The 17,830-nt window shown below is 40.0% G+C and overlaps 1 protein-coding gene across 1 annotated transcript in view; it reads left to right on the forward strand.

Moving 5' to 3' along the window:
* Positions 1–10,552: 10,552 nt before the first annotated feature.
* LOC146001558 (cardioacceleratory peptide receptor-like) overlaps positions 10,553–17,830 on the forward strand; it is a 450,055-nt gene continuing 442,777 nt past the window's right edge. Inside the window, exon 1 of the mRNA XM_083139031.1 lies at positions 10,553–10,617. The gene's annotated coding sequence lies outside the window, so the exon portion shown is untranslated. The remainder of the gene's footprint in view (positions 10,618–17,830) is intronic.

A 17,830-nucleotide genomic window follows, 5' to 3' on the forward strand; every position in this document is an offset into this window, starting at 1 on the left:
TGACAGTGGCTAAGTCCACAACTGTCAGCAGCTGCGTTTCCGTACTATGTCTCGGTCTAAAGCCGTACTGGAAGTCCGGAAGCTGCTGGTATTTTAAGGTGAATGCTTGCAGTCTCTGCAAAAGCAGGCGTTCGAAAACCTTCTCAAGGGGACTGAGAAGGCTTATGGGTCTATAGTTCACCGGGAAGATGGGGCTCTTTCCCATTTTCAGGATTGGGTATACTACTGCAATGTTCCACTGTTGTGGGAAGTAGTTGAGGCGTAGCATGGCGTTACTATCTTGGTCACGTATACTAGTACTTTCCTAGTACAGTGCCTGAGATCCTCTGGTTGAATCTGGTCTGTCCCTGCGGCAAGACAAATTTTCAGATTCAATAGCAACGCCGGAACTTGTCTCGGCGTGAACAGAGTTGGAGCTATCGGTGGAGGGTGTTCCTGGAAGAAATCCTCTGCCCAGTTATCCACTTCCTCGATGGTGTCGTCGTCGTATGGCCACGCGTTGGGAGACATGTGATCCTCATACAGTGTGGCGAATTCCTCTACTTGTTGGCGTGGTTCGAAGGTAAGGCCAACTGCCGTGTGCAGTACTGGCGTTCGTTGCCTCTTTCCACGAAGTTGCCGAGACAATTCCCAGAATTTGGCAGATCGGTCCGCTGAGTCTAGGATGATTTTGTCCCATTTGTGTACCATCTCTCGGGCAAGGTGGCGTCGAACACGTCGTTGCGCTTTGTTGCAGAGCCGTCGATAGAATGGGTCTCGTGAGTTTAAACTTGTGTCGAGCCCATCTTTTCATTCGTATCAGGAGACGTAAATATTTGTCTTCCCTGACGCAAGGTGCATTTACCATGTGGAGAGTGGTAGCAGACCTTTTCGCATCTGCAATGTATGCTGTAACACTGAGGACCGCCTTCTACCTTGGTCTGTCACCTCATATGAGCACTGGACAGAAGCGGGCCACGGTACATTTCCTGCACCGCTACCAGTGTGTGTGCGGATAACATGGATGGATAGTATTGGACGACGTGGTTCTTTTGGAAAGAGGGCGATAGTTAGGGGAGTATGGTATGTGTGTAGCAGCACCTGGAACCCCATCTTGCATTTTTCTTATTTTGCATCGCATTTCTGTCATTTCTGGTCAATCAAGACGAAGAGGATCATTAGATGTAAGTGATGAATGAAGGAGTGAACATATATCCTGATCCGGAACCTTAGGTAGAGACATCGTGAATCTATCACTCAAAACAATCAGACAACGAGCCGGCAAATTTTAAGTTCTTCTCTGCTTAAATTGCAATGTATATTTTTATAATTGAAGGGCTCGGGTGTAAAACATGGTAAGTGACATTATGGTTATTTTTTAGTAACAAAGTAGAATGTACGATCCTTCAATTTTGGAGTGAAATTGCCATGTCATACAATTTGCATTGGACTCAGTGAAGCCTTCTGAAATCGGTAAACACAACACGAAAACAATTTATCTACAGTATAGTTTCTAATAACGTTTTCTTAATAAACTCAGAAATGACCAAAATGTTACTACCATATTTAACAACCGAGCGCTTCAATTATCAGATGGATTAAAAAAAACACGAAACGAACTGTATTAATTCCCAAGGTGAATAATATTACCAACGGTCTTATTCACATGGATTCATTTCTTGGGATGTGGGGCAACATTCTTATCTAACGGTTCAACTATAAGTAGCAGTGCGTGCTAGGGTTGATAGCTGCTTATGAATAAGTAGAGATCTTAAGCTTTTGTTGCCATCGCGATAATTCCGAAAGAAAAGTTGCTACGTCACAAAATAGTTATGAGTGGGTAACATTTAATTCTAAACACACTTTTTTATGCATAGTATACTGAGAAATACCAAACCTTTGGTTTTCCACGCGATTTTTAGTTTCTTTATGCTACTCTTACAAGAAAATTGAAAATGTGCAGCTACTAATTTTTTAAGTCTAGTCACGATCTTCCTGCAGGCTTATATTTGTCATGTTTTTGTACATTACAGTTTTTTTTATGTTTTTCATTTCTCTTTAATCTACGTACAATTAGTCGTAGAAGTTACTTGAATACATTTCTTGCATGGAAATTGATTAGCCTTTTATTAACATTTTTGTTGACGATTTACATTTAACAGATGCTTGCGAATCTACTAGCAAATCTTTCAATAAGCAAACCGTTCTTTCTCTTAACCAACAAACTTGCAATGAGAAGACAAAATGACGCGTGTTTCTCGCCGAGTTTTGTGTAACAAATATAAATCTGGTCTTAAATATGAGGTGGTATCAAAAGGTTTCGAGACTAGTTCTGTAAAACGCCAACAGATGCCATCACGAGGCTGTATGCACAGTCACAGGGAGCACCAACCTTCCTGATTCAGTGTGCCAAGAGACATCCTCCTGTGTACATCGAGAGCTGTGCAACTGGTGCAGTTCTGACCACGTGCGTTACCACTCTGCGATTTCATCATGGACAGCAAGTTAAAACAAAGAGCGATCGTGAAATTCTGCGTGAAACTGGGCAAATCTGCCACAGAGATACTGGATATTACTCGGCAAGTTTACGGCGATGCTGCGTGATGTTTTGAGTGGCACGCGCGCTTCAAGAGCGGAAGAACATCACTGGAACATGACGAGAGATCATTAAAACCTTCAACGAGCACAATCCACGAACCATTCGACAACTTGTGCATGAGGATTGTCGGTGTGTAATGCGGAACCAGACTTTGCTCCTACGGACTTCGCCTCTTCCCGAAGATGATGATCCAGCTCGAATCACAGAAGGTGCTAGACACCTTCCAGGACACATTCCAGAAGTGGCAGGAAGGCTGGGAGCGTTGTATTGCTGTGCAAGGGGACTATTTTAAAGGTAATAGAGTGAAACCATAGATACATAAAGTACTTCCTTGTAAACCGAGCTAGTCTCGAAACCTTTTGATACCAGCTCGTATAACAAAGGTTATTTTGGCAGTTTTCTTTTTGTGATTATCTAAATATCTTAAAACAAATTAGAAAAGAAATTCAAATTAGATACCATAACATAATTTCAAAACTGGCTGGTATCGAATGTTGGACTATTCGTCAACATGATAAAACTAATGTTCACAAATTGGATTTTTGCGGTCTTTAATTGGAGTAACCTTACGAGACAAAACTAGAAGTGGAGAAAATCGAAATAAATGGAAGTTTTAAAAAATATCACTTTCTGTTCTAAAGATGCCAGATAGCCGTTTCCTAAAAAAATATTAAATTACAGGATGGAAAAGAAAATAAATTTATAAAAACCATATCGGCGATGGAAGAATAACTTTTTTGTAGTCGCAGAACGGGGTTTGGTTGCCCAGACATGGAAGAGGAAGAGGAAGAAGAAGATAAGGATCTTGAAGTCGCAAACTCCGACGTGTTGATAGATTTTGGAATGGTCTTTCTGAAGTCTTGTAATGAATTGAAGACCTAATATTAAAATATGATTCGAAAAACCATCATTATTTTAATGCCGTATACGGCTTGATTTTTATGAAAGTGTAAATTTTTGGGCAATTAACACCGAAAAATCCAAACCGGTACAAGTCTTGTGTGGAAACATGGAAACAAGTCTTTATAACTATTCCAGAGAGAGCAACGCAGTGACATTTAGCTCGATTGCTGAATTCTATATATTGCCCAGACTCTCCAAACGCGATCAATTAAATTGTTGGAACGCCAACTCAGTGCTCTCCCTTTTTCAAAAAATATTCCAAACTCGCCCACTTTATAATAAGTTCGAGCAAGAGGGAAAACAAATGCAGCTATTTGAGTCTCTCATGTAGGCAGTTAGGCGACGGGGGTGACTCGTTCACCTTGGAACCAATCGTGCATATTGCGTTACCATGGTGACAACAATTTCACTCTGAGATTGTCAAACTTGTACCAGTAACTGTTGCCGTGCAGTTCGCTTGTTTGACATCTTCCATTTTATGCTAGGTTCTTGCAGCCGATAGCGAGAAGTCTGTGAGCGGTTATCATCGTTTGAGCTCTTCCTCGTGTTTGTTATAAATATATATCACTGTTCTTTCTGTGTTCCTTTATTGAACTATAAACTACATAAAAAAAATTATAAGAACCTTAAAATATATGCGCGTGTGTGCGTTCGCTTCTGAACACATATGTACTTGAAGATATTGAGGTTGTGTGATACACTGTTCTGTTTGTAGCCCGACTAGCTCAATTGAAAGTCTATTATACCCTAAATCTCGAGCCCATGTTGGGCGCCATATTACGATGCTCGGTTGTGACTGTAGCTCAGTTGACACATAAAGTTGATTAATTTTTAAAAAAATAGTAAACAAGGATAAGATAATTCACCAAATGAAATAAAAGTTATATTTCATATCTATTTGCAGCTTAATTTGTAATATTTGTCGGTGATTTTTTTCTTTATACATTTAGAATCACCTCTTCCATTTACGGTCAGACGCAATAAAAATAGGGGACCTAAATCTTGAAATAATGGCTTCCCCGCAACCTTATGTGTGTTGTCTAACGCTACGGGAATAATCGAACTTGATATTGAAGCTCTCTTTCCGTCGTGGAATTAGGCAACACGCATACCGCTTTGCAGGGATGCGAGAATTTTTTTTGTGAGTGACTAATGAAGCAAGGGAAATAGTTTGTAGTAACATGAGCATACTTCTGTCGTGTGTATGAATGAAAGAAGAAAATTTATAAATACAATGATGGACAAATTGTACAATCGTACGTACAGTTGAAAACAGATTCATTGGATGGAATATGTTTGCATAACACACCCAATCTATATTGTTTGTTATTTAATTGCAGTTGCCGCGACAGTATATGGGCTTATTTGCTCTTTTTGAGTTGCATGCCAATATCTACAACGTGTTATGGGTAGTAATTGAAGTCCTATGTGTAATACAGTACAAACATCTTCACAAAGGATGTGGGTGATGATTGTATACGGATAATTATTGCCTCACAGGGTTTCATAATTTAAACCATTGTATTAGATTATAATCTGATTCCAATAATTATTGGGAAGCTATAATTGCATAAGCTTGACTCACATACTCGCCAGCAAAACGGGCAATACACACTTCAAATAGAATCAAGATACAGTCACCAGCAATAATAATCCGGTTATTTTTACGTCGGTTTTCTACATCTTAGGTTAATTGTGATGATTAGGAGGATTCATGAAATACAAGGGAAAATCAAGCGATAGTCCGACAAAAATTATATGACAGATGTTTTAACTGTTATTTACAAAACGAGATTGTGAAAAATAATGACAAATGGATTTCAATATATTAACGGGAAAAAATGTGAAAATATACAAAAAAAAACATTTGTGTCTGATATGTTATTCACTTATGTGGTGTATCGACTAGACAAGCCATGTCAAACTCTCGGCCCTCAGCATCCTTTAATGCGGCTCACTTTGCCCTACGTACGCGTATATTTCATGCATACAGGAATGTCTGGAAACATGTAGTTATCCCGCCTATCCTCTTTTAGCGAAACAAGCCTCAACTCATCCTAACTTCACCAGATTGACCCATTTTCCCTCCACAGGTACATTCTTACATTCCATTAAGGGGAAGGTGTGCTGTTAGCAAGCTGATTATTGACCGGTTAGTTGTGAAGTATAAAAATATCTTGTTGGCTGGGGAAGCAAGGCGTCCATGCTTTCTGTCGCCAACGAGTTTGTTTCTTGACTGTGAAGGTTTTGCCTTTAAGGAATACTTTTAGCTAATCGTGAAGATGAAAATGAGTGATGTGATGGAATTGACGAGGGAACACTCACAAAGTGTCGAACCCGGGCCCTCTGGCATCGTAGTGCGCTGTGCTAACTCTGAGGTTGGCAGGGTTAAGCAATGCCGTATGTTAGTGTAGGGGTAAAGACCTTCTCAGGAGGATGGGGGTTAACTTTATTGAGTTTTTAATTGTTGACCACATGTCAATGGAATATTTATTGTTAGTTTTAGAAATTTTCGGGGGGGGGGGGCAACACCCTTCATTTTTTACTCCAAGGAACTTGGTGTCGAGTGTTTTGAATCGCGCTGCGACGCCAAGGCTCCCGGGTTCGAATCCCGCTCTGTCTTGGTTGTTTGTGAATGTCCATTCATCAATTTCATCCTTTCATCACCCATCTCCATCTTCGCTAATTAGCCAAGAGGCACAAAACGCAAAGTAAAATAAACTAAATCAATCAATCAATCAATCAATCAATCAATCAATCGAGCGTTTTGACATTATCGTTATGTGGCCCTACTCATGAAATGATTTTGACATGGCTGGGCTAGGCGAGACTCCACAAGGACGTAGGTTATAATTAGTCCTAGGATTTTAAGTTCATAACCTATTTTTTTCCTTTACAGGTATGTAAGAAATAATAAGTTACGTCAGCGTTTCGTTAAAAAAAAAATCAACAAATGATGAAGTCTTATAGTGCCTAAAGAACCTATTTTGCTTGTTAGAACCTATTTTACATTTATGCGCCTAAATCATGCCTTTTTTTAGATTTTTATATATTTTAAAAGGTTTTACAGGATTTTTATGTCACACGGAGGCATTTGCTTTGTTTGGTCACGAAAAAATTCAATGACGAACGTGTTTGAAACATACTCTGTGTCGATTTCCCTTCCTCCAAGTCCATGGAAATTTTTCAAAGCTTTAAACAAAGCAAAATGACTGGTGCCACTGTTACCTGTACAGTCCAATATTCAAACTTCTGATTTGTATGGTCTTGCTCACTTTCTCGTCACTTCGGTACGTTGTGGCATTCACGCCTTGCAAACTAACATTTCAGCATTAAAGTTTGCAACACTGACTATGTTTTTGTTGAAAGATTATTTTCGTCATATCAGACGATTCTCTTACGGAATTTGACTGTGCATAACATGAAAAAAGATTGTTGCCTAACAATGCGGCGAAGAGTGGATTTTAATACCAAATTTCCAATGGTAAGTTCTGCCATTGCCGTAGGGTTAGGCAACACACATAACGTTATGCAAGGTAGTGCATATTTCAGGATATAGGTGTCCTGCCGGTGACTATACCTAATCAGCATTTTTCAGGAATTTTGAACTATTTAAAGTTTTTTGAATGTACTTCAGTATTTTTCGAGCCTAACTTGAGATTTTTAGGACCTATTTTAGGATTTTTAGTGCCTAAGAACCTGAAAGTCAGAGGTCTAGTTATAATAATACATTTGCAACTAATAGTAGCTGTTACTAGTTAACAATTATTGTTATTTCGTTGTGTGAGAACCAGAGCAACGTTAACTCCAATTCTTGAGATTTACAGGAGAGAGGAAATAATGCATTCTTAGGGGATAAGTGTTACTCTTAAAGGGTGTCAGCAAGTTGGAGATGCGTGATTCCACCTTCCTGTTCAGCAGAGTTGTTACAGGTCCAGGAACCAATAAATTCTAATGGGTTCTATTGGGTTTCGCTGAAGGACCGGAACCTCTTTTCTCGCACAATTTAATTTCGGTCCTAGTTGCGTATTGTTACATTGAAAAAAGGTTCCTTGACCGTATTTAAATTGATGCGGAGGGAAAAGTTCCTGGACCGAATTAAAATACTTTACAGATAAAAATGTTCTTTACGGTCTGTGGCGAATACTATTTATTTATTTAATTACGCTTCAATTTTGCACGTACCGTGGCTACCCGATACCCAAAATTTTCAAAAAAGGCAATATGAAACGTACAACGTTGTAGAAACGGCTACTGTAAATTGTTAATTCGCCCGGCCCAGTGTAGGACCCTGAACTTCGTGGATCGATTCGTTTTTTGATTTCCTCCAGGACACAAAAACAACTTAAATCGCCGAGTGCATTCAATCTGGGTTAACGTAAACTTCTTGAGAAGTGGGGGAATCGTCTAGTTCCCCATCCCAAGAAAATTACGTACGCCCCTAAACAACCCAGATAAATTCTCTCCAATCCACTAGATTACGCTACGTCTAGTCATTTTGCAAAAGAATAATCACTTAGTCTATTTTTTGAATTCATCAAAATTAATATTCCATTTAAACAAACTTTTATTCATAGACAGATTAGTTTTTGTAAAAAGGGTAACAGTGACTTGATCAGAACAATATTTTTAATATTTTAAATTATGCAAAATGTAACAGTTCAATGAAAATTCCCTAAGTCTATAAATGTTTACAAATTGGAATTAAACGAACCTCCAAGTACTACTTTCACCTTCGCTTATTCCCTACTTTATCCTTTCTTATTTATAGTTCCAATTTAAACAACTTACAATAAATAACAATGATCTCTCCCCAAAATTTAGTTTATATATATATATATATATATATATATATATATATATATATATATATATATATATGCATTCAACCCCTTCCCAAATCTTCATCAAATATTAAAACAATTAAATATAAATACCTACACCCTGTCATGAAATATGTCTCAACAATTGTGGAAAAAGTATTCGAGATGTTGCCGAAACAAGTCATTGATCAGGTTATCAAATAAAAGGGGGTACTCGCAATGTTCCAGCCGGTTACGGAGTGGAGAGACGCACAAAAAAATATGATTTAATACTACTTGATTTCTTTGTAATAACCAATTCAAAAATAAGTGGCTCAACAATTTAGAAGGATTAATCGGTTACTACACAATTCGCGTATGCATGTTAATACAATGAATTTGACAAAAGCCCCATATCGACCTTCTTCCTTCCCCGTTACGTAATGGCAAAAAGTCCTGATGACTAGGATGAAATGGGCTGCTCAAACGTATAACGTTAGCTACAATGCCATGCCATATACGCCACAAAGGGGAAGAAAAGGTCGGGCTCCTGTTTCGCGAACTACTGTATATACCTGTTCGTCTCTCCGCTCCGGCTGGCGAGTAATCCTGGTCTGTCCTGGGTAACGCGTGTAAGAGATCTCTCTTTTTTGTGTCTTTGTTCTCTCAGCTCCCACCGCTGGTCAAACGACGAGTCTACATTACGCATGCGCGAGTGACGAGCCGAGGCAGCGAACGGCCTCTGTCGAAAAACTGCGCAACTTAATACATTACGTAATGATCCATGAATTGTTTCGGCGCATGACATATCTCACTCTCGTAAATAAAGAGAAGAGAGTGACTGTGGCGGGATGATATTTATGTAAGTATATCAACCGTCACAGGTCCAGAACCCATTTACGCTTGCCGATTTTCTCTCCTGGACCGGAATTGAATTTATTTAATACAAGCTGATGACCCGGCGTTGCCTGGGTAGTATACAGGAATATTGAATTCTAACTATAGAATGAACTTTGAGTTGAACGGCATTGGACTGTCACTATTCATCTTAGCGACCCCGAAAACTATGGATTACACATTAACATAGGTCGTTTAACTTCCCAGCCCCTTCCCAACCACCACCCTAGGAGTGGCAGGGGTGTTTTGGAGTTGAACGGCATTGGGAGTGTCACTATTCATCTTAGCGACCCCGAAAACTATGGATTCCACACTAATATAGGTCGTTTTGGATTATTTTTACATATCACCCCTTCCCACCCCCAACCCTACCGGTGCCGGGGGTGTCTTGGAGTTGAACGGCTTTGGACTGTCACTATTCATCTTAGCGACCCCGAAAACTATGGATTACACATTAACATAGGTCGTTTAACGTGCCAGCCCCTTCCCAACCACCACCCTAGGAGTGGCAGGGGTGTCTTGGAGTTGAACGGCATTGGGAGTGTCACTATTCATCTTAGCGACCCCGAAAACTATGGGTTGCACACTAATATAGGTCGTTTTGGATTATTTTTACATATCACCCCTTCCCACACCTACCCTTACCGGTGCCGGGGGTGTCTTGGAGTTGAACGGCTTTGGACTGTCACTATTCATCTTAGCGACCCCGAAAACTATGGATTCCACACTAATATCGGTCGTTTTCGATTATTTTTACATATCACCCCTTCCCAGCCCCACCCCTAGGGGTGCCAGAGGAGTCTTACCCCACATTAGTTATTGGAGATTGCAAGTGATATGTATACTAAGTTTGGTTGAAATCGCTCCAGGCGTTCGAGAGTTATGGCGGAACAAACACACACACACACACATACATCCATTACATTTCTGTACGTTTAAAAACCCTGCTGTTAAGGATTCGAATTGGAGATACGTGTATCTGACTAACGCAAGTTTGCGTTCTTCTGGTTATCATACGACGATTTGATAAAGATTATTGCTGTTAATTCTACTAATTAATTTGTATGACGTGACACAAAAAAAATTCTGGCGAAGGTCGTGCCGCAAAAATCGAGGTCGTACGTTCGGTTAGGAGAACAATCTCGCATCAAGATCGTGAAGTGGCTTATATCACGACGACGCTTGATTCACTTGTCCGAACATTTCCCGGAAGATCACATCGCCGCACGGGCATCGGAGAAAAAGCAAAGAGAGGAGGGGGGAGAGGGTGGGGGGATGCGAAGGCACGATTGGAACCTGTGCGTCCCGAGCATGCGCGGTTCGAACTTAGAGAGGAGGCGGGAAGCGGGTTCGTAGTAAGGACGTGCGGACGCCGTCTCGTGGCAGACATCTGCGGCCAGGCGTTAGGAGTGCGGACAGGAAGAAAACGCTCAACAGGTACGATCCTCGAAGCACGTGCTATCGTGGGTCTCTCTTTTCTCTTGCATGTATCCAGGGCTTCTTCCCCTCCTCCCCTTCCTCTTTTGTGAACAAGTGCCGCGGTGTTTCTGACCGGGTTCAACTCGAAAGCTCGTTTCAAGTGCATTCCGTGCTCGATTGGGACTGGACCTACTGTTTAAAGTGCTATGTCAACCACAGGGCTGCCTGGTCACTACAAGCAAAAGTTTGGTTAATTTGCCTTGTTTTACTTCGCTAAATGGGCACGAATGGGAGAGGAAAGAGGAGTTTACAGGATTCTTGTTGGGAAACCTGATGGTAAGAGACCTGTAGGAAGGCCAGGACGAAGATGGGGGGACAATGTTGAGATAGACCTAAAGGAAATCGGTAAGGATGGCAAAGAGTATATAGATCTTGCTCAAGATAGGGACAGATGGAAGGCCTGTGTTGCTGCAGCCATGAACTTTCGGGTTTAAGAAGGCTAGAGAGTTAGTTAGTTTACTTCGCTACCCGGGTTCGAATCGCAGGGCATACCAGGAATTTTTCCAGTATTTTCGTTTCCGCGCGTCTCTGAGGCCCACCCAGTCTCGTATCAATGGGTACCTGGGGGAAACCCTGTGGGGTAAAGGCGACCCCACATCTTCATCTTCCCAGCTATGGCCGAGATCAAGAATATGTGGAGCTCTACCTCCACGTCATCCCGTGACATGTGTTCACATGCATATGGGTGCCTTTACCTTACCTTTCTGCCACGTTTGCCTTCTCGCGACGATGAGGATAAATGGTGATAAGAGAAATTGATGAATGGTTGATCGATTGATATGGTTTATTTTCCTTCCTTTTTCCTTTCATTTTTGGCTAATCGTGAAGGTGGGAATGAGTGATGATATGATGAAGGAGCACTTACATTGAAAACACCCATGCACCCGGCAAGAAGTTGATTTAAATAGCAAGTTATAATTGTCAACTTCTACCAACGCCGTAGAGTTAGGCAACACACACAACTCCTTACAGGGAAGCGAGTATTTCAGGATATAGATGTCCCATTTTTATTGCCGTTGACTGTACAGGACACAACGCAAACCTGCAAAACCAGCGTCAGAGCTTCGTTAGTTCGCAAGAATGCAGTCCAGGGTGTATACTACGTAGAAGAGGGGGTTAACATTTGGATGCCTACAGAAAGGCTCACCCTTATGAGCAAACTGTCCCAATATGTAGGACAAAATCACTCACAATAAATAATATATTCTACTAAGAAATGCTAGAAAGTAACATGAAATTGGCATATTTGTAGTTCAAACATACTGTTTCTTGAATGCAAAAGTTGAATTGAATTGAAATGTATTTATTTAAGTGTTGTGAACAGATTTACACTTTTATTCAACACCGTGTATTTTTAACATGCATACAAACATGCACAAATTCTGAAAGTTATATGGAATAACACTTCTGCATGTGCTTCAACAATACTTCTCCAAGGAACTTTATTTTACTCATCGAATTTCCCTCTGACGTATTTTATTAATTAATGTTATGTGATGTTCAAAATGTAGGACATTTACTATTTCGTTAAAAGTGCCACCCTGACGCGAGACGTGGCACTAAAATGAGCATGTACCGGAAAAAGAGTGCGTCTGGTAACAGAACCCCACCAGGATTCGAACACGGGACTCCTTGATGACAAGTATGCAGAGTTAGTCACAACGCTTTATAGGATCTAAAAATACCTGTGCTAGTTCAGTTGAACGCTGTTGCATTGTAATTCAAGGTGCTTCCTGTTAGATTGCTGATGGACACGCATGTGTAGTGGTTCGAACTCAACTTTGAACTCGTTCCAATGCTGATTTACCTGGTTGAGCATAAAATAGAATTAGTAAGATTGCTTTACGTTCTTCTGTGGACGGGTTAACGTCTAGGAATTTTATCCTAAATTTCTACTGGGTGTATACATGGGACTCGCGTACTTTCGACGTGGCCTTTGGCCACGTCTTGTACGCTCGCATGCGTGACCTTCGGCCACGTTATGGGATAATCATATTATAGATGGGATAAAATGTCTGCATGTTGTATTGGATGAAGGGGAACAAGTGTATAAGTTCGATAATTTGAAAAGTTTCGAAAGTTACTTTGTGTGTATGGGCCCTAATAAGGTACAAATATTCAAAAGAGTATTGTCTAATTTCTTAATAATAAACGGAGTAAGTAATAACCGTTTCAAGATATTTAGTTGGATGTCTTTGCATAAACGAATTCAATAGCGACACTAAATTGAAAATGCAATATTTACGTCTTTTGTCATTTTCACATTTTTTAACGTAATTGGATAATAACTGTTTTCCGTCATTCCCCCCAAATTCCTACCTTGCGTCTGTAATAAATTCTAACGCTCTTATTTTGAAATACGAAATGTTTAGTATAATTCACTTACAGTAGTTTTGGGGGTGAAAATAAACTTTCTTTAAGTTACCTAGAACCGTCCGTTTCCATGGTGAACAACAAACACGGCAAACTCTCTAAATAATTGTTTGTTATTATACCTCTAAACATTTAGTTAAAACAACCACGATGTAGATAATATTTTCGCATTGAGTTTACCAATATATACGTAATCGGATCTGGGCTGAAACTCCTTATTATGTAGATGTCACCCTTGTTTGAGTCACCTTTTCAAAGCCCGGAGTTGATTTATCTGTGTGTTGTAGATCTGTGAGAAATATAATGTATCTCGACAATTAAGAATTGAAGGAAACAATGTGTGCTGCAAAAAATGCCCGTGGCAACGGTTGCTAAGGACGTGAAAAAAGGGCATTTTCACCCTTAAGGAAGGGCAAAGTGAGCGATTTCTTAATTTTCTCGGCCTTTTGGGACGATTTCATGGGGGGTCGTAATCGGGCATTTTTCGCCTCCGGGGCTTCCTTCATGGAGAACATTTATGTCAGTGAGTCAGTGGTGGGATTGGGGCTTTATATATATTGGATTGGAAATGTATAGTTGTGAACCCAAGTTTCATTACAAAAAGATAGCAGTATTCACTAAAGTCTCGTGGAATAGCGCCTCTCTTCTCCTTTCGACAAAAATAAACAATTAAGTTTTCTGTAGATGGGTCAAGAAATGCCCAGTTTCCTTACATAAGCGTACAATCTACAGGGTGGCCACAAAGTCCCGTTATCCCTACGCAAACACAATGAACGATAGTTCTTTTGAGTAGATTTTATTGATAACAGACAATGAATTTACGATATAAACCTCTGTGATATAAACCATTAATTATCCAAGGGATCAGTCTGTGCACCATGGCAAAGGATAATACGCAGTCAGGTTCTGTGAGACATTTTGCGGAGCAATGCTGGAGTAACACCAGTAAAAGCCCGTCTCAAAGCATGTTTCAGTTCGTCAGTGGTACCGTACGGTCTGAAACAGAATCAAAAATATACTTTTATTATACTTTACATAGGGGTAACGTAATTTTGTGGCCACCCTGTATATTATGAATACTGAGTTTCATTTTAGTTACTGTATTTTTAACCTTTGTTGTGTCGGAGTGTTTATCGTAACGTCCTGCAAAGGTCCTTGTTTCGGATTTTAGTTAAGGTGTGGATACGCCTTTATGTCTGTGTCATCATCTGTTTCATCAGTGTATCATTGATCATCATCGCGAGTAATCAAACCAGTACAAAATCAACGCAAAGTAACCAAGCTAGAAATGGACTTGTACGTAAACCATTCATTCAGTTCTGATGTACGTTTAAGTGTCAGAAACGATTGATTTCTTCTTTGGGTTATTCGTGGCTATGAGGATGAAATGGCTAATTGTGCAAACGCATTGACACACCCATGTTTCCAACCTGGGAGTTCTGGCTTTGCAGCGTCTCGCGCAGATCATTCCGCCACGGAGGGTGATTCAAACGATTGAGACTTATTTGAAATATTAAATTGTTGCAGTCAACAATCGAAAACTATTTTTTGTGCTTTTGCTTTGGAAGTAAGAGAGAAGGAATGCTATTTTTTTGTCATTCTTTGGAGATTTTATTTAGTTTAGGTTAATCGTGACGATAAATAAAGAAAGCGATGAAAGATCGAACACTGGCAAGTTTCGAACCCATTACGACAGGTTTGACGGTGTTACTTTAACCACTACATCGCGGAGACCACCAAGGAAAGTATCGTTACGTTCAGACCAATCTAAATCATCGTACGTAACGGATGCTAATATACTCTCCAAGCTGGGACATAATTGACACCTTCGATGTCAACATTGTATCAGAGAGAAAAGATCTTAATCCCGAAAAACAGCCGAGTCAATGCTGGATCAAAGCTAAGGTGGATGGATAACGGCTTTGTATGCAAGAGGGCCGGGTTCGAGTCCTGGCTGAGCCTGTTCTTCTAGCTTTAGATTGGACAGGTACTGGAGAGGAGGGGAAGTTTCGGAAACTTCATACACTTGCTTTCGTGTTTCTACGGTCCTCAAGTCCAAAGAATTCCCGCCCCCCCCCCCCGTGGCGGAGTGGATAGCACATCACGCTAAGACACCAGGATCCCGGGTTCGAATCCTGGCCTGGGCACGGATGTTGTGAGTGTCCATCAATTTCATCATGTCATCCCCATCTTCGCAAATTAGCCAAAAGTGGCACAAGAAGCGAAGTAAAATAAGCAAATCTATCTAACAAGTCCAAAGAGTTGTTCTTAAAGAAAGCTTGCTCACAGCTGTCAGTATGTGCGCCTCAGTTGGAAGGATACCGATTTTTTATATTCCAGCTTCATAAGGCGCGAGGCACAGAAGTCGGCATATTTGTTGAATAGTTTCAAAAATAAAGGTTTCGGGGGAGGGTGGACATCCTCAGAGTAAAGATAGGAGTGAGTAAATGAGGAATGGTCGAGAAATATCTAGAAAAAAAGTTCATGTACTGCAAATAGTGAAATTAAACCGAAATTATACTTCTGGAATTGAAACTTTTTCTTTCAATTTCAGACACTTATAGTGCAGAAAATATAAAGAATTAACCTCTTTTAAATAAGATCCTTTGGAATTTCTCAACTGTTCAGAATTACGAAAAGTCGTGATCTGACCTTGATAATTCATATCCGATATTTTGAATTATTACTTTTTTTTTACAGTACCGTTTGGCATGTAAAATTATGGAACAGAGGTAACACTGACAGTAGATTAAATGGTCTCTGTTTAATATCTGTGCATTGTGAAAACGTACAAAAATTCAATTTTATGATTTGTAAAGTACTACTACCAGATAGCAGCCGGCCCCCTTTGCGGAGTGGTTAGCACATTGCGCTACGACGCCTGGAGTCCTGGGTTCGAATCCTGGCCTGGGCATATATGTTTGTGAGTATCCATTCATCACATCATCACTCATCCCCATCCCCAAAAGTGGCACAAAACCGAAGTAATATAAAGCAAATCAAATAATAATAGCAATCATAGTAGTAATAATAAAGCTTCTATGACTGAACGGCAAGATATGAAATCTTACTCTGCCCCCCTTTTGAGAAAAATATTGCAAGTTGGCCTTCTTTACAAATTACAATAAAAATGTACAATATTGTAGTGTTAAATTTTGACAGTGTACAAAAAAGAGAAGTAACCCGTTTGTTTTCGTGAGCTGAGACACGTTCCTGTTGTCACCTCTTTCTGTGCTGTGCTTTGAACCAGAAATATAGATGTCGCCACTAACTGCTCAGGATACTAAACACAGACAAATGCATACATGTTACATACACAGGCTTATAATAGTGCATTTTTATATGCAAGAAAAAGCTTTGAAATTGTAATTGAATATTTATCTTACTAAAAGATAGATAATGATTTATAAATTGCAGGTATTTCTTCACCATAAATATATTTTCACAAAACAGAACTATTAAAATGATATTAATTACGATTAACCCTGTAATCACAGATTGTAACAATATGTAGAGTGAGATTACTTTCGTAACATCTCTGGCTGTTTTGCATTGGCAGCTTTGGAGCGAGTCATAAGTCCCGGAGCAGCCAATCAACAAACGAGCCGCTAGCGTCATCTCTACCCAGCACCTATCGCTATCCCTGTTGCACGCGCTCTGGGCTGTTGGTAGGCTCACTAACTGGACTCGCGCGGTCAGCTGGAGTTGTTATGAAAATAATCTGACTCTACTCTCAAATGTTGCAGGTTATTTGTGAAAGTAGTTATAGGTGACAATGAAAATTAACGGACATGGGTACCTAGATTTATTCCCCAAAAACTTTGTCTGGCTGGAAACTTCAGTATTTTTGTATTTTCCTTATCTTACCATGCTTTGTAATCAAGGGATCCCGGGTTCGATACCCGCTGGAAGCACATAGAGGTTTGGACGCCATTTTAAACTGTAGGTCCAGTCCCGATTAACCTTTCTTAGCATAATGTAAACTTAAACACAAATGTCCTTTGTCCAAATCCACTTTTACGTCGCTTTTCCCTCTTTAGGCAAATCGTGGATGAGGATGAGCCAAAATACGCACTCAAAGCTGTCGGCCATCGAGGTGGCTGGAGAGACTGGTAACCTAGAATATGAAGTACAGGGAAATTTCACAAAAAGCAAAATTACTTCTAATAATGCGGCTTAATTCAGACATTTTTCACACGTTCTGGATCAGTCACATTTGAACTCAATTCTGAGCGTTTTCATTCCGCCAGATATGCATCTGGTTGGAGGTGGATTGGGGCTTAGTGATTATTGAATTAGTTCAACCAAAAGAAAAAAAACATTATGAGATCACACATGGAGTAGCCATTTTAGTGATTTACACTATTACTGATCGTTTTTTGGTAAATCAGTTTCCGGTTTGGAGAATAGCAGCTCCAAGGTTGAAACGTGCGAAGTAAAATGAAATATAACAACGTACATATATAGTAAGTAATGATGTATGCACATGCATTACATCAAACTGTGGACTTAGAGAACAATTCAAACAAACAAGAACCTAGTAGCAACGGTGTTAAATGATAAATGACTTTATACTTAATGACGTTAGACAGAGAACTTTTCGATATCTTCACACGAGATGCAAATAAGGTGAAATACAATGTCGAAAATTCGTTTTTTATGTACACTTAGTGCACAGATAGGCTAATCAGAACTGGACCTACAGTTTAAAGTAGGATCCATGTGCCTTTACCGAGTATCGAACCGATCACAATGCGACGAATTGACCATTATGCCATGGGGGAGGTCCGTGAAATAT

Source organism: Lepisma saccharinum, chromosome 17 (assembly GCF_977018435.1).
Source record: "Lepisma saccharinum chromosome 17, izLepSacc3.1, whole genome shotgun sequence".
Classification (NCBI taxonomy): Eukaryota; Metazoa; Arthropoda; class Insecta; order Zygentoma; family Lepismatidae; genus Lepisma; species Lepisma saccharinum.